This window comes from Pogona vitticeps, chromosome 1 (genome assembly GCF_051106095.1).
Source record: "Pogona vitticeps strain Pit_001003342236 chromosome 1, PviZW2.1, whole genome shotgun sequence".
NCBI classification, from domain to species: Eukaryota; Metazoa; Chordata; class Lepidosauria; order Squamata; family Agamidae; genus Pogona; species Pogona vitticeps.
Window position 1 is genome coordinate 156,689,890 of NC_135783.1, and position 17,755 is coordinate 156,707,644.

Consider the following 17,755-nt stretch of genomic DNA (forward strand, 5'->3'; position numbering starts at 1 on the left):
AACAAAACAATCCCTGAGCAATTCCCTCCCACAGACAAATATACCCTTTCCACAAAATAAATACACACTAAACAAACCAAATACTGTATCAGTTTCTAAGAATCAACCAAACAGGGAAAGCACTACAGGGGAAAAATAGCAAAATAAAACACACACAACTCTCTTCCCAAAATTAAGAAAATATTTTTCTCTCTTCACCACTTGATACTTCCTCTTCTCTCCCTTGAGTCAAACAGGCAGCAACACCCAGGCACTAGCATTCAAAAAAAGGAAGGAAAGGACCAGAAAAACAAAGCAGGATGGGGGGGGGGGAGAATCTCCAAAGAAATTTTGGGGGGAAGAAGTTTATTTTTAAAAACTCCCAAGGAAACATGCAGCAGTAGAAATAATCCAAAGAAATGTAAAGGGGGAGCAATCGTCCAAAAAAAAAAAAGGTTAAAAAAAGCAACAAAGGAAAGGATTCATTCAAGATGGCTGCTTGCACAGAGGCAGGCAGACAGCACAATCCAAGAAAGAGGGCATTTGAAGTTCAGCACATCCAGATGGAAAAAATGAAGCAAAAAGCACTCATTCAACCAATCCATGACATTTTACAGATTGAGAATTCTGATTCCTTCACCTGGATGTACTGATTGGCTGCTGAGAGCCCTGGCAGCACAATATTGGGAGAGCAATATCTCAGGTACTTTGCCAAGCAAAATGACCCAGAAAGGTTACACTAAAAAAGCTTATGTGAAAGAAACATAACATTTTCACATACCCCTCTTTCATAAACATGACTCACTTGTGTTTAAAAGGCTGTCTTTTAGCAATCACCAAACGAACACACATTGCACAGAAGAGTCTCATGTTTTGGCTTTTGCATGTTTCCTAAGCAAGAAAAGAATGAATGAAGTCAAGGATTATGTCACTGGATAAACTGAGACAACTCTTCTGTTGTCTGTACAGCAGGAAAAAAAATAAGCCCCTGAACTCTTTCTTGTTTGTGCAAGGCTTTGGGCTTAACATTTTGCATAACCTTCTGCATTTCTTCCATTATCAAAGTTAGCCTTTCAGTTTACTACAGTTTCCATCCATTCTTTTGCATTTTTGCTGCATAAACTATTCCTTAGGTATGCTGGGATACCATATTTGAAAACAAAACCCACAACACTAGCATCCTATAAATCTCTGCTCAATTGACATTTTATGTTAAGAATATTAAAAAAACCCTAGTCCCTGATTCTGTGTTGCCACCTTCTATTATACTCATTTTCCACTGTGATCTTTACAATTCACCTCCATTCCAGGTGTCTAAGTCTGGTTTTAGGGATGCTCAGGGAATCCAAAGGGAAGGGTTATTGGCCCTCTAACTGCCGAATTTGCTTTCATCACAAAATCAGCATATGGGATATATTGGCTTTTATTTTCCTTCCCACTTTAGATTCCATCTCACTTTTTTTTTCTTTACTGACATCTTATTACAAAAAAAAATCTTCTGCGTAATACACACCTCACAACTGTGTTGATTGGCCATTTCATACAGAGTCACTTTCGCACCACCATTTATCCTCGTTTGCAACGTTTTGTTTCTTCAATTAGAGGCAGAAGTTATAGATAGCCTGTAAATAAAAGTAAAAGCATGTTAGGGTTGGAGAGAAGTGACTGCTGCAGTCTTATGCATTTGTCAAAGGAATTCAGTGTTTAAGACCAGCCACTAAGCAAATCAAGTAAGAAAATTCTTGTCGTGACACTTAGAAGCTTTCAAGAGTTAAGGATTTTCTTTGTTTAAACACAAGCTGTCTGTACTATCTGCTTTTGCCCTCTGTTTAATCACTTCCAGCCTGGGAAAGTTTCCTTTTTGAAAAAAAGCCAGGTACATATTCTCCATCATAGGAATGGCGAATGGAGCTCTTTTAGTAATACATGACAGACATGTCCTCCTCCAGGAAGAAAGAACATCTGAGAGGGAAATATGGTAATTAGTTTTTCAGCTTGCTTGTCCTGGATTCCACATGCTTATTTCTCTATCAAAGTTTGTGGGTGGTACATCTGCGATCTCGAGGAACAAAACAAGATGCCGATCAGAGCCTGGTTCACGATGCAGATCCAGAATCAGATCCAGGTTGATATACCTGAACAATGGGAGGGTTTAGGAAAGGTGCATTTACTGAAGTCACAGATTTTCTTTAAAGTGTTTTATTTATTAGCATTGTAAATATTGTCATGTGTTTATTCATTCATTTTAATATTATCTCATCCAGTATTTTTACTTGTGATTACAACATTGTTTTAACTATGGAGAACTTCCCTAAGTACCTATGGGGAGAAAGGAGATCCAGTACATAAATACATCCCCCCATTCCCCTCAAAATGCATGGTTTCTACAAATGTATGACTCAGGCACAGCTCTCCCTGCTCTTTCATGATCTGATAGACCCAGACTGTATTCTGTTGGGTGAAACAAGAGATGTACTGAAACATTTCACAAAACCTCCTACAGTTTGGAGTGTATTTGCAGCTGATACCAAGAGGCCATTTTGCTGAAATAAGATCAGATTTCCTCCTGAGCTATGCGGAGTCGTCACCCAGTGATACGAGAAGCCCATGATTTATTAACCTACTAAAAGCACTGTCACCGACTTGTTATAATAAACTTGGCTTAAAATATTAAAACATAAAACACTAAGCACCAGCTCCAGTTGAATGCACTATACATACATTCTAATTTTTTTAAAGTTACATATTCCAAGGAAGAGATAAACAGATCATCTTCTTGAGTTTGTTCTTTTAAAAAATATTGTCCATCCTAATGATAGGGTTCCAGTTACCTAATGTCATTGGGAGTCTTCTAAAGAAAGAAGGATGGTATAAATGTTTTAAGTACCATGGAGCCACAGGGGCATTCCCTGCAAAAATGTAAGAACTGTCTTCCTGGATGAGGTCAAGGGTCTGTGTTAGGGGTGGGGGCAGGTGGTCCTCCAAACTCCCTTGACTTGCAGCTTCTGTCATCCTTAGAGATCGCAGCCAGTGCTAAGAGATTATGAGAGCTGCAGTCCAATAGCATTTGGAGGATTATGTATCTTCACTCTTTGATCTCTCTGGTTCATCATTTAGTCTTCATGATCTAGCAGACCCCACGGGCAGCTCACAGAGAAAACATACTGGAATAGCTCTAGGGTGTTGCAGACAACATTTTTGGTGGGTGGCAAGAAAAGATGTGCAAAGGAGATTGGGCTTATTGCTTGCAAACAATCGAATGTTTCCTTGACAAATGTGTAAAGGACATATTGCTGGCCCCCACGTATTTCTATTATGAATTATATCCCCCCTCCTCTATGATTTTCATACAAAACCAGGTTGACTTGAATGGCTCAGAGTATATGGAGCATCCTCAGTTCATCTCAGCAATGATGCACCCTACACTGTTTTCCCCTGAAATCTTTTGCAGTTGTTCACAACTGGCCAGTTTTTGGTATATTCTTTCTTCTTTCATGTGCAGTGTTGACTTGAGTGATGAAACAGCAAACGTCATATTCTGAGTTGTCGCCAATTTCAAATTAGCCTCACTCAAGGATCAAGGAGGGTCATGATTTGCATGGGGGAGAAACTCTAAGGCTCCTCTGGCACAACAAGGACCCCAACGTTGCTGAGCCTGTGCTCCATACCAGCTTGGCATAATGGGTTAAGCCAGCTTTGTTCTGGAGGGATCCGCTACCAAACCAAACCCATCAACCATATATGCAGAGAGACTGGCTTTTATATTTGCCAGGGAAGGCAATCAGATTTGGAGACCAAGGGCTCGGTTTTGCACTCTCCCCAGCAACTTTCCCCCAGGTTTGTTTTCTATAGAGCTGCAGGATTGTTTTCACTTCCCCTGAACGGCTCCGTGTGAGTCTGTCAGTGATCTCTAAGAGCATGCTGGTGTTGTGTATTGGGGCCTATAGTGTTACTAGAGCTACTCAGAGAAATGTTTTGCTGCTGCGAGCTTATTTTAGAAACAGAGTGTAACTGCTACATGAAATGTAGCCAGATATCAAATTAGAGATTCCCATATGGTGCGCTCTTGTTATTGCGTGGCTCGAGGAACAAATGCAAATGCTGGTGATAAAAAGAGCCATGATGGGATATGGAATAGGAAATGCACTGGAAATATTGACTTCAGAATTTAACTTCCCTGCTGGGTAGGCACTGTGTACTCATACACCCTATAAGACATGAATGATGTGGCTGCGGTCCCTGGCTTCTCATTTTCCCATGGATGTGGTCAGGGTGTGACAACATGAGCAACAGCACCTCTCTGTTTGAAAAGGAAATGAGTAAACAACACTAAAATGAACAACAGTATATTCATTTTGGTATTTAATTTTTAAGTGGATTTGCTTAGGCACTTTCTCCACCCTCTTTAATAAAACATCAGAAAGAGCTGCCAGAACATTTCATCCAGACTGAATTTCACAGCATTACATGAAACGGGTTAGACTGGAAGCTTGTGTGTGCTAAACCCTCAGGAAGGCAAGGATTCAGCACTTCCTCCCCTCTCAGCGTTGAATGGCCATCATCCAAGAAGCACTGGAGATTTCTTCCTCACCAACTTTTTTGTTATCATTTCTCTTTTAGGTAATTGAGCTGCAGTCACTTATTTGTAGCTTGCTGTTTTCCTGAGTATTGAGAAATACCTCCTCCGTGGAAGATTTCTATCCACAAGTTGACAAACAGATTTATGTTTTGCCCCTTACTGTTTCTTTAGGTAGACAGTTCAGCACTCGCTCCATCTATCTATCTATCTATCTATCTATCTATCTATCTATCTATCTATCTATCTATCTATCTATCTATCTATCTATCTATCTATCTATCTATCTATCTATCTATCTGTCTATCTATCTGTCTGTCTGTCTGTCTGTCTGTCTGTCTGTCTGTCTGTCTGTCTGTCTGTCTGTCTGTCTATCTATCTATCTATCTATCTATCTATCTATCTATCTATCTATCTATCTATCTATCTATCTATCTATCTATCTGTCAGGGCTGTGCAATGAATTTGAGCAAATCCCAAATTTCTGGACTGAAGTGGAATGTGCAGATTTGGTTTTGGGATTATGTGTGGTTTCTGGAAGAGAAATCATGCTGGCTGGAGATGCAAATCTCTTTTTCCTATTATGTGTAAAAGAGAAATGAAGTGCCTGGTGCACAATTTCTGAAGCTGCTTGTCTGAAATTTGGCAGACTTACTTCCCCTCTTCGGGGTCTATCATGTCAAGTGGGTAACAGTGCCAACAAAAAAGTTACAGCTGTTTTGATTTTCCAGTGCAAACCAATGAAACATTTACAAACAGACTCTGATCTGGGGCAGAAATCAAATTAGATGGGCCATAAATTGCTCTGAAACAAGAGCCCTTTGAAATCCATGAATTAGCCTCCAGACTGGACCAGTGCATAACCCGGCTCTCACGTTCTCTCCTTCTCTCCTTTCCTCTCCAATATATTTACCCAAGGATGCCCCATCCATGAAAAAGTGAGGTGAGCTTGGTCTCTGGCAACAGAATACAGTGACAAATGGAAAAGAAGAAAGGAACACAGGGAGGTGGTCCTGGAAAACCTTGCTTGCAAAGAACATGAGCTGAAATTATGAATGAGAGCACTCCCTTTAGGAAGAAAGGATGCTTCCACATTTTCTAAGAAGTCCCGCTTTCCATAGATGCATTTGGCACCCCCTGTGGGGCAGGAACTCAATGCATCTTGTCTATACATGTTTAGAAAACTTGAAGCCTTAGGAGCAGCTCAACCACTGCTAGCATTTAGCAGCATTTGGTAGAAGCAGAATTCTAACTGTCTGATTCTAAGAGGGGAACTGTTGTACTGTCATTCCTTCCCTAGCTTTCCTAGCAAAAGGATGCACTGATTGTATAAAACATAATTGCTTCGGCAACTGTTATTATCACAATTGATTATATTGATCAGCCTGCTTTGCCTGTTTTCTCACTTTGCTGTGCTTTTGCTTGCTATGTCTTTCCCCCTTTTTGAAAAGATGGAGGGTGACCAATAAAAAGGTACGATGAAACATTGATGAAGTTCAAGAAATCATAAAACACATGCAGAAAGCTAGAATACATTGATCACATAACAAGAAATACAAAGTACAGATTGCTGATCATCAAGGTTTGATCAATAAGACGCAACGTGCAGGAAGGAGAAGAACTTTCAACTATGGGTTGAAGATCTTTTGAGACTGGTTTTGAGCCAACATGATGTCATGATTTGAAGTGCAAAGTCAGAACAGGTATGATGATGTATAAGCTCTGGTAGGAAAAGAGTAAAAAGGAGTGGGATTAATTGCTTGGAATTCAAGTGGACCCCTCTGTACAGAATACATGAATTGCTAGGATTATTTGGCTAAAATGCAATTGTTCATCCCAGCCGAAGAATAGCCAGTGAACAATTCTATGAACAGTAACTTACTAAACTCCCACTAATTCAGTGGGTTTACTCACTGGGTCTCCATTTTTACCTGCATTTACATTATGGAAGTTTGACTGGCTGCATGTCTTTTTGGCAGAGCAAAAATGTTTCCACTTCTAATCAGAGCGGAATACTGTACCGTGTTTACAAGTGCTGTGGTGTATTTTATATGGCAGTATTTTTTAATATTTAATTGTAAGAATGTTAAGATTTCTTTTTAATAATTATTTTAAATATATACTTATAGACGTGTGTCTGTCTGATGGTTTGTCCATCAGGCTCTGTCATGCTTGTGTGTTTTGTGCTTAGTCAGAACATCACTTATGGTGACCCTAATAGGGCTTTCAGGTAAGTGGTATATTTAAGGAGTGGTTCTTACCAGTTTCACTTCCCCAGTGAGCTTCCATGGCTGAGCAGGGATTAGAACCCCATTCTCCAGAGTCATAATCTGTAATTCTTGTGACAAACCCAGACCTACTGGGATATGTCACACAGTTACACTAAGCTGCCACCAACCATTCCCTATAAGAAGTCACACAGACCAGGGATGGATTTTTAAACAATAAAAGAATAAGGTTTATTTTAAATACACACAGGGAAAAATAAACAATCAGGTAAATAAGATAAAGTAACGTGGCTTATTCTCACTCATACAAGCATACAGTTTGGTTCACACAGAACCCTTAACTTAAAGCACAGACCCTGAACCTATCAGTTCTGGCTAACCAACAGACACCTGAACCTATCAGGTTGGTACTCTGACACACAGTAGTACCCTGTTTGACACACAGACTCCCACAACAGCTTCTTCTTCCCAGCTGCTGCTTCGTCACAACCCAGTGTCTCTCAGCATCTCTTAGCATCTCCTATTTATACAGTACAGCCCCTCCTCCTGATGTCCCGCCTTCCACTCCCCATAGGATGGAACTTTCCCTCCAAACCCATGACAGACAGGTAACATCAGTGCTGTATGTAACACCTCCCCTCTTTATAAGTTGTTTTGTAGGGGGAAAGCTAACGTGCTTTTCACCAAAAAACAACCTGAATAAAATACACAAAAACAGTTATACATACCATATAATACTTACTTATCCTTACACTCTAAGTTAACCATAGCAATTAGGCACTTAAACATTTACCATCTACATTACATCAATTTACCTTTATTCATACAAACCAAACTCAAAACCAGGTACATTTAACTTTTTGTCAACATATATACACATAGTCCATGTTCTTTCGCCGTCTTCATTCTTCAGGTCTTCTTGATAAGGCGTCAGCAACACAGTTCACTGACCCTCTGACCACCTTCACTTCAAAGTCATAGTCCTGTAGGTTTAAAGCCCACCTCATAAGTTTGCTATTGTGGGTTTTCATTGTCTTTAACCATTGCAATGGTGAATGGTCAGTACACAGAATAAAATGTCTTCCCCAGATGTAAGGCTTGGCCTTCTGGATCGCGTAGACTATGGCCAAACACTCCTTCTCCACGGTTGCCAAATGTCTCTCACCTTTTTGAAGTTTCCTACTCAGGTAGGACACTGGATGCTGGTCACCATTCTCATCCTCCTGGCACAGAACTGCTCCTACGCCGCTGTTAGATGCATCTGTGTAGATGATGAACTCCCGGTCGAAGTCTGGAGCACGCAGGACAGGATAGTTGATTAACGCCTCCTTCAACCTCTGGAACGCCGCCTCACAGTCGCTGGTCCACGGGATGCGGTCATCAGCCTTCTTCCTCGTCAGATCGGTCAGCGGAGCCGCAATCTCGCTAAACCTCGGGATGAACATTCTGTAGTAGCCCACCAACCCAAGAAATGATTTGACTTTTTTCTTGGTGTTGGGTCTGGGCCAATCACGAACAGCTTCTATTTTGGCCTCCAGGGGTTTTATCATTCCTCCCCCTACCATGTGACCCAAGTATTTTATTTCTGGGCTACCCAGCTGACACTTGCTGGCCTTTACTGTTAGCCCTGCTGCACTTAACCTCTGCAGCACTAACTCCAGGTGTATCAGGTGATCTTCCCAGGTATTACTGAAGATCCCTATGTCGTCAATGTAGGCCACTGTAAAGTCACTGAGCCCTGCCAAGGTCTGGTCCATCAGCCTTTGGAATGTGGCTGGTGCATTTCTGAGACCAAAGCTCAGGACTCGAAACTCATAGAGACCAAAAGGGCTGCAAAAGGCAGTCTTTTCTTGATCCCTGGGATCAATTCTTAATTGCCAATATCCCTTTACCAGGTCCAATGATGAGATGAACCGACAACCCCCTATGGTTTCAATCAGGTTGTCTAGCCTGGGCATTGGGTAGGCATCAGGAGTGGTTACACGGTTTAATTTCCTGTAATCAACACAAAACCTAATGCTCCCATCAGGCTTGTCCACAAGGACTATCGGAGAGGACCAAGGACTAGAAGAGGGGACGATTATGTTCTCCCTCAGCATTTCGTCCAGCTCCTTCCGCACCTTGTCCCTATAGGGTCCCGTTACTCGGTATGGGGATACTGCCTGCGGGGGTGCATCCCCTGTGTGGATCCGATGCATCACTCCCTTCACTATCCCCGGCTTGTTGGAAAACACCTGTTGATATTTACTAAGCAGCATTTTTAGTTCTTGCTGCTGGTCTTGGGTGAGTGCAGGACTGATCTTTACCTCCTCTGGGTTGTATTTTACTTCCCCTCTACCCTCCCAGAAGGGTAATTCAGCTTCCTCACTCTCAGCTGCTTTTATCGCGAATAAAACCCTCTGTTCCCCTCTGTAGTAGGGTTTTAGGGCATTCACATGAACCACCCTCCTTGCTTGGTTCTCCTCCTGCTCTATAAGGTAGTTCAGGTCTGACATCTTGGAAATGACCCTATATGGTCCTGCCCATTTGAGCTGCAGTTTATTCTCTCTGCAGGGCCTAAGCCAAAGCACTTCCTCCCCTGGGTCAAAGTGCCTCTCTCTAGCTTTGTGGTCATACCATGTTTTCTGTCTGACCTTCTGAGCTTGCAGGTTTTCTGCTGCCAGCTCTAGATTTCTCCTTAGGTCATTCATCAAGGTGTCTATGTATGTCACCACATCTTGTGGGTCATCCTGGGTGATCTGCTCCCAATTTTGTTTGATCAAATCAAGGGGCCCTTTCACCCTTCTCCCAAATAAAAGTTCAAATGGACTGAACCCGGTACTGGCTTGTGGCACTGATCGATAAGCAAACAAAAGGGATTGCAGCTTCTGGTCCCAATTGTTTGGATTCTCTGCCAAGTAAGCCCTAATCATGCGCATTAGAGTCCCATTGAACTTCTCAGTTAACCCATTACTTTCCGGATGATAGGCAGTGGTTTCCTTGTGCTTAATTCCACAGATTTGCCATAAGCGTTTCATGAGCTTTGATGTGAACGATGCTCCCAAATCTGTGATTATCTCTGAGGCAAATCCCATCCTGGACATATACCCCACCAAAGCATCGGCCACTGTGTTAGTTTCAATGTTAGTCAAGGGTATGGCTTCAGGATACCTTGTGGCATGGTCCACAATTGTTAGAATGAACCTGTTCCCCCTCTTTGTGGCCTTGGGCAAAGGTCCCACAATATCCACCCCTATGCATTTGAACGGAGTGTCAATCACAGGCAAAGGGCACAACTTTGCTTTGGTCCTATCGCGGTTATTCCCCTGCCTTTGACACACATCACATTGTTTACAGAACTCCCTGATCTGCTTCCCTATGTCAGGCCAGTAGAAATCCTGTGTGATTCTCTGTTGTGTTTTGTTCACCCCTAAGTGTGCAGCAAACATGTCAGAGTGACCCCTTTGTAAGATCATGGGGCGATACTTTTCAGGTACCACCAACTGACTTCTGATCCCTTCTCCCCCTTTTGAGATATTCCTCAGGGTTTCTCTATATAAAATCCCCTTTTTCTCCAGAAATCTCACTGGGGTTTCAGGTGTTAGCTGGGCGTCAGTCACCTGTTCAAAACACTTTTGGAGAGTGGCGTCTGCCTTTTGCTCCTGGCCAAATCTGCTGTCTGTGGTTAAGGTTTCCACCACAGCTTCTGAACTCCCCTCTGCTTCCGTCTCTGGCTCATCATTACCCCCCTGAACTGTCCCTGTGGTGGCTTGTGAGCGTGTAATCACTAGCACCCGTTTCACATGTTCAGCCAGGTCATTTCCCACGAGCACGGCTGCTGGCAGAGTAGATGAAATCGCTAGCCGCCAAACGCCCCTCCAGCCTTGAAAGTTGACAGGTACCTCAGCTACTGGCAGAGAGATTACCTGCCCCTCAATCCCTGCCACCTTCATGCTCTCATTTGGGATTATAAACTCCCTGGGAATAATATCTGGATGGCACAGGGTTACCTGGGAACAAGTGTCCCGCAGCCCCCTATACTGACGGTCAAGTATTCCTACGTCCACCCCGGCTGTCTCAAACAACTGAGAATCTGTTTTCACCAGCAAGCAGCGTTTTACCTCTATAAGAGGACCCTTTTCCTCAGCCTGATCAGCAGATGTAACTGTCCCAGACTGAGTAGCCATGGCAACAGGCTCCCTCAGTGACACTGAGCCTTGCTCTTTCTGGACACAGAACACAGCTTTTGGCTTGGTCTGACTAGAATCCTGAGGCACCATTCCTTTTAGCTGCTTTAATTTCTCACAATCTGAGATTAGATGACCCTTTCCCTGACAGAAATAACATTTTCTGGTGTATTTTGATTCTCTCTCATCTTGTTTTGGTTTTCCCTCCAAAATCTGAGGTCTTAGTTTCATGTCTGAGGGCTTCCCTTCACCATGGGCCCCTCCCCCTTGCTGGCTTTTCCCTGGTCCCTGAGAGTACTTGCTGTAGGTTTCTTTGGGTTTACCTACAGATTTCCCCTCACCCAAGGGCTTTCTTATTTGGGAAATAAAATCTGCGATCTCTGCGGCTGCTGCCACAGATTTAGGTTTCCTTTCCCTCACCTGGAATTTCAATTCCCCATGCAGGACTGAATAGAACTGTTCCAGTGCTATCAAGTCTTTAAGCTGTTCATAGGTCTCTGTCCCTTCCTGCGATAGCCATTTCTCAAGCAGCCTCACCAGTTGGGCCCCCACTTGGGTAAAAGTCTGCTCTGGCTTTTTGGTGATTGACCTAAATCTTTGTCTCAGCTGCTCTGCATTTATCCCATGTCTGGCAAACACCAGTTTCTTAAACTCTGCAAAATCTTTCATCAGTTCCTCAGGCATCTCGGCATAGACCTCAGCCAGGCTACCACTGATTAAAGATCGCATGATGGTCATCTTCTCAGTTTCCCTCACTGAGAAGTCCACAAACGCTCTTTCCACTAAGGAAAAGAACACCTCAGGACAATCTCCCTTGTGGTACACAGGGAATTTCTTCAGGTCAGCTTTAGACAGTTGGCCTCCCTCAGAATCCCTATTGTTATTATTGTTCTGGTTCATCAGTTCCAGTTTTCTTAATTCAAACGCCATTTTCTCTCTCTCCATTCTTTCTTCCCTCTCCATTCTCTCTCTCTCTCTCTCTAATTCAAATTGCCGCTGTTTCTCTCTTTCCCTTTCTTCTCTTTCCCTTTCCTCCATTTCAAATTGCCTCATCCTCAGTTCATGCTGTTGGGCTATGAGCAATTTTCTAAGTTCTGGGTTCTGCTCTCCTGTGCTGTCACCTTGCACTGAGCCAAATTCATCCTCAGAACCTTGGTCAATCTGGGGGTCTTTCACTTCACTCATGTCTGCTATCTGGCTTCGAGTCAAGGGCATAATCCCCCCTCAGAACAGGCTGCTTTAAAAGTCAAGCCTCAAAATAAAACGACCACTTTTTTTCCTTCTTGCCTCAGAACCAGCTCTCCCTAGAGATTGCTGCTGTTCTTCAGCACTAAACTTGCAACAGTATCGAGTCAGAGCCTACCCCCCTCTGCTGGGCCTCTCAGCTGGCAAGCTAGATCACTGTTACTACGCAGTTTTGCCTCAGCTTTTTCCCGCCAAAACTAGGCTGCCTCAGAGCACCTTAATCTAAGTCTCCCCAGTTGGCACGTTCTTCTACTAGTGCACCTCCCCCGTGAGGTACACCTAGAAGATTACCTACGCGCCTCAGACTGTCCCTGACTAGACCCCCCTTGCTCTGGGCACACTTGCCAAGGCTTTGCTGGACCGCTGGACAACTGGACCAGTCGTATCCCACCCGCTGGACACCAATCAATGTGACAAACCCAGACCTACTGGGATATGTCACACAGTTACACTAAGCTGCCACCAACCATTCCCTATAAGAAGTCACACAGACCAGGGATGGATTTTTAAACAATAAAAGAATAAGGTTTATTTTAAATACACACAGGGAAAAATAAACAATCAGGTAAATAAGATAAAGTAACGTGGCTTATTCTCACTCATACAAGCATACAGTTTGGTTCACACAGAACCCTTAACTTAAAGCACAGACCCTGAACCTATCAGTTCTGGCTAACCAACAGACACCTGAACCTATCAGGTTGGTACTCTGACACACAGTAGTACCCTGTTTGACACACAGACTCCCACAACAGCTTCTTCTTCCCAGCTGCTGCTTCGTCACAACCCAGTGTCTCTCAGCATCTCTTAGCATCTCCTATTTATACAGTACAGCCCCTCCTCCTGATGTCCCGCCTTCCACTCCCCATAGGATGGAACTTTCCCTCCAAACCCATGACAGACAGGTAACATCAGTGCTGTATGTAACAATTCTATCCACTACACCACGCTGGGAATCATGAAACTTGGCATATTGCGCATTTTAGAATTACTTAGTTATCTAAATGGATCGATGCATTTTATTTAATTAAAAACCATGCATAGTCTGTGGTGCTATCTTTAGACCATAGGAATCCTTATTCTGCCTTAAAGACAAGACTGGAGGGAAGCCAGGGGGGAGGTCATGTTCATAGAATACCTGGAGGGTTTTTTAAATTAGCATATCAGGGGAAAGAAAAGAAAAGAAAGAAAAACATTGTATTCGCGAAGGCTTTCATGGCCGGGATCTAATGGTTGTTGTGGGTTTTTCGGGCTTCTTGGCCGTGTTCTGAAGGTGGTTCTTCCTAACGTTTCGCCAGTCTCTGTGGCCGGCATCTTCAGAGGACAGCAAACTGAGTTTGCTGTCCTCTGAAGATGCCGGCCACAGAGACTGGCGAAACGTTAGGAAGAACCACCTTCAGAACACGGCCAAGAAGCCCGAAAAACCCACAACAAGAAAAACATTGTGGCACTAACTGCTATATTTTAATGCAAGCTTTTGTGAACAAGTCCACTTTTTTCTTTTTTTAGGTGACTCCATGTCCAAATTGTTATGTAATTCATTACAAAGCCTATTTTTAACCATCAGAATTACTTAAAAAACAAAAAACAAAACAACAGCTCTGCTGTGTAAAACCTGGTGAGATTTTCTCTTGCTTTTTTTTTGAGCAGAGATTCCTACTGAGGATTAATGAGAAAAGCATAAGAAAATGGCCACTCAGAATGGCTTTTAAAGATAACTTGAAATAATAACTGGAACCTATTATTCATTCATCCAGAAAAAATAACATCCCAATTCACTGTGCTACTTCAGAGTAGAACTGCGGTATTTCCTTTTATTACACCCTCAGTACAAAAAAATGGGGAAGGGCCAAAGGGCACAGTTTACTGCAAAAACTATTTGTAGTACAAATGCTAGGCTTGAATTTTGACCCCAAATGTATACTTCCATATTTGATGCAGCCCACATCCAGGGTTTGTATTTAGGAGGAGAAAGGACATTTTGACTGCTTCCTGAGATTATTCTGAGGGCCTGCAGAAGAATGGGGAAATATTTGTATTTTCCCCCTTTTGTGCTTGCTTGGGTGGGGTTCTTAAAGCGGCACTGTACAATTGGTTTTTCATTAAGAACCCCTTGCAACAAGCACAAGAGTAGGATAAGTGATCAAAAAGACACAAACAGCCCATTAAATGCTACTGCATTGGCCAGATCATGAAAGAGGGTATCTCTTAACAGCTTTTTCCAATAATATTAGCAAAGCACAAAATCAGTCTTGCAGATGCAAGCTATCTTCCCGACACTAACAGAAAAATAAAATCTTGTTCTTTCACGACCCAAAGGACTCCACCTTCTCACTTACCACTTGAGAATAAACCAGGTCAGGATTTACAGGCCTAGTATAAGATCCAGGATTTCATTCTGTCTTTGCTTCAATGGGAATTACTCTTTCTTAACTACTAGGCGGATCAGAATGCAATTCTCTTTTGAGCTGTACACTTCTCCAAGTTTTGGAACATTGACTTCTAGCCCCTGCATACAAAATGCACAAAACAGGTGTTTAAAATGCATCCATATAAGTATCAGAATGTGCTCACAGCTATCTAAGGGAAAGTTTTCTACCTTAAAAAATGCAACTCACATGGAAACAAGGTGGGATGGATTTATATATGAGGATCCACGAACTTGCATAAACAAGAAATGTACTCATTTGTCCGGCTCCAATATAGACACACCTTACTTATACTACGTTACCCTTCTGTTTAAAGCCAAGGCACAGAAACCAGTGTGATATTACTGCAAAGGAGAAAAGCTGAAAGTCACAGTGCCTGGACATAAGCATTCCCTTGAAGTGCTTGCTCTTCCTTTGAGCCCGGTCTTTGCCAGTCACATGCTAATGACGGCAGGGCTCTACCCTAATGTCATTACACTTCCAAGCTGTGATTGATTGTGCTCCAGCATGTTTTTGAAACCTAATTACTGTCTCTGTTGTCTCTGAACTCATTAATCTTCTGGCCTGTAAATAAGTAAAATTGACAAAATAACTGAATTTCTTTAATGATGGGCTCTAGTTAGTCTTGTACCTGCTGCTTTGGGTTAACCTTTATATTGCTAGGAAGTATGCCCCCTCCCCTTTGTAGTAAATAGCATTATTCCATTCATTTTAATAAATATCTCCATACAGGTAATTGCTACCTAGGTTGTTTCCTCCTCCTCATGTTGCATTTCTTCCAGATAAAAAAATTAAGATGAACACCACTGAGTTCAACTTTACAGTCACCTAAGTCCAGCAGGAAGGAATTATGTCCCAACACTTCATTTTAAATCTTCCAACAATTTACATACAATACAGGACCTCTCCATTCCAGTGAGGAAATAAAGACTCGAAGTATGATGGCATTGTCTTGAAGTTAGCCCACTTTCAAATAGAAAAATTTCAAACGTGAGAGTGCTAAATGTCCTCCATCCAACACAGGAACTATGCCAATGCCTTTCGTAAATATTTGAAGATTAAGAAGATCAGGATAGGAGCCCACTGGAACATGAAAACAGTGATGGTGGCATCATGCTCCTCTGAAAGTCAATATCCCTTCCTTGTTAAAATATCTTCTGCCCACAATCTAGTATCTTTAGGAAATGTTGTTGATGCACTTAATCTTGGGAGTACATAAGAGAAGGTGAGTGGCTGAGAGAGTAAGTGAGCCAGCATATGAGAAACACTCAGATTCTCATTATGCCAAAAGCTTGGTATGGACTATCCTAGCCTAATAGCTTTGCTTGAACCACTCCAGTACTTTGTTGCCTACAACGCCAGGGTAGCCCTACTATCGGGCAACGTGAGGTGGCTGTCTCTGTTGATTTGGGATGTTATAAAAGGGGAACAGTTGCTACTGATTTCCCTTGTTGTATTTGTGCTGCCAGAGACAGGAAGAGGGGCTCATGAGATTTTCTGCCTTACATGCCATTCCGATTTAACTGACTTTGGGCACAAATGGTACTTTGCAGGGGGCCATTTTTCCTTCTCCCTAAAGTGGCCAAACATTTTGAGCCAGCTGAACCCTTTTGGAAATGCAAACTTGCTTTAGCTAAGCCATTCATTTTTTTTTAAATGGAAACCTAGGTTTCTTTGCTATAACATGATCCCATATGTGATATGTAACGAATAAACGTACAGCCATGAGTCAGAATGTGAGGTCTGGGGATTGTGTGCTCTTGTTTCTATGTTGATTGTCTTGGATAGGTCACAAGAAGAGGTTCAGATGAGCATTTTTTTCAGAACTGAAACTTCTATTTAGGATAAATGAAATATTAATATATAAGAAAGAGGGACGCAAATGTTGCCGTCTCTTGTTCTCAGCAAGAAACTGGGGTGGTGGTGGTCTCTCTGTTCTCCATGCTGCAAAATTGCTCTCCATACGCCTTTTTCCCCATCAAGAAATCTCACAGGAAATGCGCTGGGTTTTCTCATATGTTTCATTGTCAGCTCGCTCTCTCTCGCTCTCTCCAGAAGACACACCCATCTGGTCATAATTATTACAATATCTGCACAAAATAGCACCTTTCCTGTCCAAGACTCCCTGGAAAGGGCATTCTGCTGCCCAGAATTTGGCAGCTTCTTATGCAAAAGAATGGGCCAAAAGAAAAGAAATCAAACCAGACGGGGGGTCTCTTTTTCTCATGCCAAGAAATCTTGCTGGTTTAGGGAGAACTATAAGCAAGGCATCTTGGCATGGGATGATACTAGGGAAAATTGCTGAGAATGATAAGTATTGCCCCCATCCCTAATAAAAGACAGATATTTTTGTTTCTTCTTCTTGGAAGCCGGCTGATCTCTACAGGGTGTGAAACCCAATAACTGACCTATCAGAGGCAATGCCCCAACTAAGCATTCTCTAGAAAGAAAAATCCTTTGCTAGATGGTCACCTTTGATGCTCAGCGTGTCCTTTCCCCTTGCCTCCTTTTTCAGAGAATCTCCTCAACTATAAGCATGTGTGTTCAAAAACAAATACATTCTGCTTCATTTCCTACTTTGCGAAGCAAGGGTATGAACTCAAGGAGGGCTAATTGCATATTGTTTTTAAGAATTAGTTTGATAATTCATCATACTGTAATTAAACTAATTAGAACACTATTCTCTTCCAGCCGCCTTAATTAGGCCTTCAACTTGGCAGGGAGCCTACGAGACCCAAATGTTGCAATTTGTAATATGATTCAAAGCCTTTGATAACAAATGACTATATTCGGCCACATTTGAGTTAATAAGATTTATATATTAATCTAGTTATCCTTGGTTCCCTTTGAATTTGGCAAAGCCCCCACCACCACCACCGGGGGGGGGGTTATTTCTGTGGGTTTTTTTAAAACAATCCCTGTACAAAATTCCTTCAGTGTGAGCTAAAATTGCTGGAAAAATTTCAGCACCCAGTGGAGGCTCTTTTCTTCCCGCCCCTTCCTCTGGCACTTCAGCAGGCTGTAATACATCTTTTAATCTGGCAAGTGGCTCTTAAAATAGCTCTTCCACATATGAAAACCAGCCTGGAACGTGGAGCTCACAGTGACGGCAGCAGAGAACTGGTAGGCAGT

General features: G+C 42.5%; 1 long non-coding RNA gene across 1 annotated transcript in view; it reads left to right on the forward strand.

Moving 5' to 3' along the window:
* The first annotated feature begins 17,668 nt into the window (after positions 1-17,668).
* LOC140708414 (uncharacterized) overlaps positions 17,669-17,755 on the forward strand; it is a 45,960-nt gene continuing 45,873 nt past the window's right edge. The window contains exon 1 of the long non-coding RNA XR_012088584.2: positions 17,669-17,746. This is a non-coding gene — a long non-coding RNA (uncharacterized LOC140708414). The remainder of the gene's footprint in view (positions 17,747-17,755) is intronic.